The sequence below is a fragment of the Arachis hypogaea genome, chromosome 16, assembly GCF_003086295.3.
Source record: "Arachis hypogaea cultivar Tifrunner chromosome 16, arahy.Tifrunner.gnm2.J5K5, whole genome shotgun sequence".
NCBI lineage: Eukaryota > Viridiplantae > Streptophyta > Magnoliopsida > Fabales > Fabaceae > Arachis > Arachis hypogaea.
The window spans coordinates 90,578,785-90,585,473 of NC_092051.1; the positions used below are offsets into that span (position 1 = coordinate 90,578,785).

At 38.1% G+C, this 6,689-nt stretch overlaps 1 non-coding gene across 1 annotated transcript; it reads right to left on the bottom strand.

Annotated features, from left to right (window-relative positions):
* Nucleotides 1-1,109: 1,109 nt before the first annotated feature.
* LOC112761101 (small nucleolar RNA R71) lies at nt 1,110-1,216 on the bottom strand. Its single transcript, XR_003181512.1, has one exon. It is a non-coding gene; the product is annotated as a small nucleolar RNA R71 (small nucleolar RNA).
* Between the last annotated feature and the right edge of the window lie 5,473 nt (nt 1,217-6,689).

Consider the following 6,689-nt stretch of genomic DNA (forward strand, 5'->3'; position numbering starts at 1 on the left):
TTTTATTTCTAGCATTTACTTTTCTGTTATTTACTTTCCCGCCATTTAATTTTCTGCAATTCTCAACTCAAATTCTGCTTCGCTCAACTAGAACATTCCTCTAATTAAAGTTGCTTGATCAATCAATCCCTGTGGAATTCGACCTCACTCTATTGTGAGTTTTTACTTGACGACAAATTCGGTACACTTGTCGAAGGAAATTTGTTATGAAACAAGTTTTCCGTGCATCAAGTTTATGGCGCCGTTGCCGGGGATTTATTGTGCATCAACAATGATTAAATTGGAGGATAACTAGATTGAGCATTTTATTTTTTGTTTGATTTAATTTTCTGTTTGAGTTATTTACTTTCTGTTTTAGTTAATTTCTTCCCTTTCCCCTACTTTTTCTTTGTTATTTACCATTCATTTCACTAACCCACTAACTGTTTGATATATTGCATCACTTACACTAACAGTAATTCTGATGGATATACTTTCTGCACCTATTCTCTTTGCTTGTACTTGTTGGTTGTATGACAGGGAGAAGAAGCAGGGCTTCAACTTCCTTTGATTCTGAACCTGAGAACCTTCCTTAGTCTAAGGAGGGAGGCAAGAGAAAAACGTGTAGTTGGTGCTGAAGAAGAGGAGGAACACTTTGAGGAATACTTTGAACCAAACACGGAAGAAAACATGGAAAACCATTGTGAAGAAGAAGCTCACAACCATGGCGGAAGAGGACGAGCAAATCATGCTGGGGAGGATAGAAGAGTTTTAGGCTCTTACATCAATCCAAACCCAGGAAACTGTGGAAGTAGCATTCAAAAGCCAACCATCCATGCCAACAATTTTAAACTAAAACCACAGCTCATCACCCTTGTTCAGAACAACTGTTCGTTCGGAGGAAGTGTCCAAGAAGACCCAATCAACATCTAACCACCTTCCTGAGAATATGTGACACAGTGAAGTCTAATGGTGTTCATCCTGACGCCTATAGACTGCTCTTATTTCCATTCTCACTCAAGGATAAGGCAGCCAAGTGGCTGGAGTCTTTCCTAAAGGAGAGCTTGACAACTTGGGAAGATGCGGTGAACAAATTCTTAGCAAGATTTTACCCCCCTCAACGAATCAATAGGCTGAGAGCTGAGGTCCAAACTTTCAGGCAACAAGATGGTGAGACTCTGTATGAAGCATGGGAGAGGTTTAAAGACCTAACAAGGAGGTGCCCACCAGATATGTTCAATGAATGGGTGCACTGCACATTTTCTATGAAGGGCTCTCCTATGAGTCAAAGAAGGCAGTAGACCATTCATCCGGAGGATCTTTGAACAAGAAGAAGACCATTGAGGAGGCCATAGATGTCATTGAAACAGTAGCAGAGAACGACTACTTTATGCTTCCGAAAGAGGGACACAGAGGAGTGATGGAGCTAAACAATGTAGATGCACTGCTGGCTCAGAACAAGCTCATTACCCAGCAGCTGGCTGACCTCACCAAGAAGATGGAGAGGAACCAAGTAGCAGCAATCACCACTTCAGCAGAGGGAAGTCAGGAGCAAGTCAACTACATTGGTAATTCACCTGGCAAAACCATGATCCATACTCCAAGACCTACAACCCTGGATGGAGGAATCACCCAAACTTTGGGTGGGGAAATCAACCAGACCAAAGCCTTGATCAAAGATGCCCAAATCCCAACAATGCAAGCCACCAAAATTTCACATCTAGACCATATCAACACCCCAATAACAACACCTCTCCACATCCACATCAAAACCAAAATAACTTACCTCATCCTTCCACCTCTAATCACGATCTACAATCATTGGATGACAGAATCTCAAAGATTGAGAATCTACTTGAAGGCATAGGCAAAGAGATTCAAGATAGTAAAGCGTTCCGAGAAGAGGTGATGTCCAATATGCAGAATCAGGATGCTGCCATCAAGAAACTTGAGACACAAATTGGCTACTTATTCAAGCAAATTTCCAGCCACAACCTTGCAGCAATACTAGCTCAACACAAAGGGAGGAGTGTCAGGCTATCACCCTTAGGATGGAAGGAACTGAAGGAAACCCCCAGAAACCACAAGAAGAGGACTCAAATAAAGAGGAAGAAGAGCAGGACGAAGCTCGAGTTCCCACTTTGAGTTCACAAAAAGGGGAAGGAGTGCTAAAGCCAGACGCCCCAAGAGTCCCATACCCTCAGCAATTAAAGAAGAAAGGGGATGACAATCAGTTTTCGAGATTTTTGGAAATCTTCAAGAAACTGCAAATCGACATACCCTTTGCTGAAGCAATAGAACAAATGCCACTCTACACCGAGTTCTTGAAGGAGCTCATGACTAAGAAGAGAAGCTGGAAGAACAACGAGACTGTGATACTAACCGAAGAATGTAGTGCTATCATTCAGCACAAACTACCCCAGAAATTGAAGGATCCCGGGAGTTTTTAGATCCCTTGTATTATATGGGAAATCACAGTGAAAAGGCTCTTTGTGACTTAGGAGCCAGCATCAATTTGATGTCGGTAGTTATGATGAGAAAGATGAAGATTGAGGAAGCTAAACCAACAAAGATGGCCTTACAATTGGCAGACCGATCGTTCAAGTTCCCGCATGGCGTCGTAGAAGATTTGCTGGTGAAAGTGGGAGATTTTATCTTCCCAGCAGACTTTGTAGTGCTGGACATGCAGAGGAAGCCAAGGCTTCCATCATCCTGGGAAGGCCATTCTTGGCCACTGCTGGAGCTGTCATTGATGTACAAAAAGGAGATCTCACCCTGAGATTACACAATGAAAAGATGACGATCAATGTGTTCAAGGCCATGAGTTACCCACAAGAGCAAATGGGAGAGTGTATGAGGTTGGACTCACTTGAAGACGCATGCAGGAAAATTTTGAAGAAGAAGAACCTGAAGGTATAATAGAGGAGGAGTCTACGTTTATTGAAGAGGTTGCAACAGCAGAGAGTCAAATACAAGGTGCACCAAAGAAGAGAACGAAAAGTCAGAAGTACCCAAACTTGAACTCAAAGCATTGCCACCCTCTCTCAAATATGCATACTTAGGAGAAGATGAAAATTACCCGTAATTATAAGCTTATGCCTCAGCCAAGATCAAGAGGATGAACTGCTCAAAGTACTGCGAAACCACAAAGATGCCATTAGTTGGACTCTTGCTGACTTGAAGGGGATAAGTTCGGCCATATGTATGCACAAGATACTGCTGGAAGATGATGCCAAACCATCCATTCAATCCCAAAGGAGGTTGAACCCAATCATGAAGGAAGTGGTACAGAAAGAAGATATGAAGTTATGGCAGGGAGGGGTAATTTACCCGATCTCAGGCAGCCCCTGGGTTAGCCCCGTGCATGTTGTCCCAAAAAAGGGAGGAATTACCGTGGTTCCTGATGAGCGGATAATTTATACGCTTTTTGGCATTGTTTTTAGTATGTTTTTAGTAGAATCTAGTTACTTTTGGGGATGTTTTCATTAGTTCTTATTTAAATTCACATTTTGGACTTTACTATGAGTTTGTGTGTTTTTCTGTGATTTCAGGTATTTTCTGGCTGAAATTGAGGGACTTGAGCAAAAATCAGATTCAAAGGTTGAAGAAGGACTACTAATGCTGTTGGATTCTGACCTTCCTGCACTCAAAGTAAATTTTCTGGAGCTACAGAACTAAAATGGCGCACTTCCAATTACGTTGGAAAGTAGACATCCAGGGCTTTCCAGCAATATATAATAGTTTATACTTTGGCCGAGTTTAGATGATGTAAAAGGGCGTTGAACGCCAGTTCTACGCTGTTGTCTGGAGTTAAACGCCAGAAACACGTCACAAGCCAGAGTTGAACGCCAGAAATACGTTACAAACTGGCGTTCAACTCCAAGATTAACCTCTACATGTGTAACATTCAAGCTCAGCCCAAGCACACACCAAGTGGGCCCCGGAAGTGGATTTATGCATCAATTACTTACTTCTGTAAACCCTAGTAACTAGTTTAGTATAAATAGGACTGTTTACTATTGTATTAGAGATCTATGATCAGTTTTATGCTATCTTAGACTTTCATGGGGGCTGGCCATTCGGCCATGCTTGGACCATTATCACTTATGTATTTTCATACGGTAGAGTTTCTGCACTCCATATATTAAGGTGTGGAGCTCTGCTGTTCCTCAAAGATTAATGCAAAGTACTACTGTTTTTCTATTCAATTCAACTTATTCCGCTTCTAAGATATTAATTCGCACTTCAACCTGAATGTGATGAACGTGACAATCATCATCTTTCCCTATGAATGCGTGCCTGACAACCACTTCCGTTCTACCTTAGATTGAATGAGTATCTCTTGGATCTCTTAATCAGAATCTTCATGGTATAAGCTAGATTGATGGCGGCATTCATGAGAGTCGGAAAGTCTAAACCTTGTCTGTGGTATTCCGAGTAGGACTCTGGGATTGAATGACTGTGACGAACTTCAAACTCGCGAGTGCTGGGCGTAGTGACAGACGCAAAAGGAGGGTGAATCCTATTCCAGTATGATCGAGAACCTCAGATGATTAGCCATGCTGTGACAGAGCATTTGGACCATTTTCACAAGAGGATGGGATGCAGCCATTGACAAGGGTGATGCCTCCAGACGATTAGCCATGCAGTGACAGCGCATCGGACCATTTTCCAGAGAGGATAAAAAGTAGCCATTGACAACGGTGATGTCCTTACATAAAGCCAGCCATGGAAAGGAGTAAGATTGATTGGATGAAGACAGCAGGAAAGCAGAGGTTTAGAGGAACGAATGCATCTCTATACGCTTATCTGAAATTCTAACCAATGAATTACATAAGTATTTGTATCCTTATTTTCTATTTATTATTAATATTGAAAACTCCATAACTATTTTATATCCACCTGACTGAGATTTACAAGGTGACCATAGCTTGCGTCATACCAACAATCTCCGTGGGATCGACCCTTACTCACGTAAGGTTTATTACTTGGACGACCCAGTGCACTTGCTGGTTAGTTGTATCAAAGTTGTGAATGAAAAACGATTTATTAAGACGTGCGTACAGAGTTTCTGGCGCCGTTGCCTAAGATCACAATTTTGTGCACCAAGTTTTTGGCGCCGTTGCTGGGATTGTTCGAGTTTGAACAACTGACGGTTCATCTTGTTGCTCAGATTAGGTAATTTTCTTTTTTTTTTATTTTCAAAAATTTTTCAAAAACCTTTTAAAAATTTCTCATCTGTTTTCGAAAAAAAAATAAAATAAATCTTTTCAAAAATATATTTTTCTTCAGAATTTTTAAGAATGAATTCTAGAGTTTCATGAAGCATTTGAAGCCTGGCTGGCTGTAAAGTCATGTCTAATTCTTTGGATAGGGGCTTCCAACCATCAGCATAGAGGCAAGTTAATTGGAATGTAGCCGTGGCATGTCTGAGTTACATACTAAAGCTTGGCTGGCTATTAAGCCATGCCTGACCCTCGGATTGGAGCTTTAGACTAAGAATACAAGATTCCTGGAATTCATATTAAAAAATTTTGAAATCCTTATTTTCTTTTTCCTACATGTTTTTCGAAAAAATATACAAAAATCCAAAAAATTAGAAAATCATAAAAATCAAAAAAATTTGTGTTTCTTGTTTGAGTCTTGAGTCAGATTTTAAGTTTGGTGTCAATTGCATATTCATCTTGCATTTTTAAAAATTCATGCATTCATAGTGTTCTTCATGATCTTCAAGTTGTTCTTGGTAAGTCTTCTTGTTTGATCTTGATGTTTTCATGTTTTGTGTCTTTTCTTTTTTTCATATGCATTCTTGCATTCATAGTGTCTATACATTAAAAATTTTTAAGTTTGGTGTTTGCATGTTTTCTTTGCATTAAAAATTTTTCAAAATAAGTTCTTGATGTTCATCTTGACATTCAAAGTTTCTTGATGTTCATCTTGACGTTCTAGCATTCTTGCATGCATTCATTGTTTTGATCCAAATTTTCATGCATTGAGTCTTTTTCATGTTTTTCCCTCTCATCATTAAAAATTCAAAAATCAAAAAAAAATATCTTTCCTTTTTCACTCATAAATTTCGAAAATTTGAGTTGATTTTTTCAAAACTTTTTAAAATCTAGTTGTTTTTATGAGTCAAATCAAATTTTCAATTTAAAAATCTTATCTTTTTCAAAATATTTTTCAAAAATCAAATCTTTTTCATTTTTCTTATTATTTTCAAAATTTTAAAAATATTTTTCAAAATCTTTTTCTTATCTTTATGTCCTAATTTTCGAAAATAACATCATCAATTAATGTTTTGATTCAAAAATTTCAAGTTTGTTACTTGCTTGTTAAGAAAGATTCAAACTTTGAGTTCTAGAATCATATCTTGTGATTTCTTGTGAATCAAGTCATTAATTGTGATTTTAAAATCAAATCTTTTCAAAACTAATTTCATCATATCTTTCAAAAATCTCTTTATCTTATCTTTTCAAATTTGATTTAAAATATCCTTTCTAACTTCTTATCTTCTTATCTTTTCAAAATTGATTTTCAAATTTGTTTCAACTAACTAACTAACTTTTTGTTTGTTTCTTATCTTTTCAAACTACAACAACTCTTCTTTTTTCAAATTCTTCCTTTTTCAAAATTTCTTTTTATTAAACTCTCATTTTTCAAATTTTAATCTATCTTTTCAATTATTCAAAATTCTCTTCTCTTTTTCAATA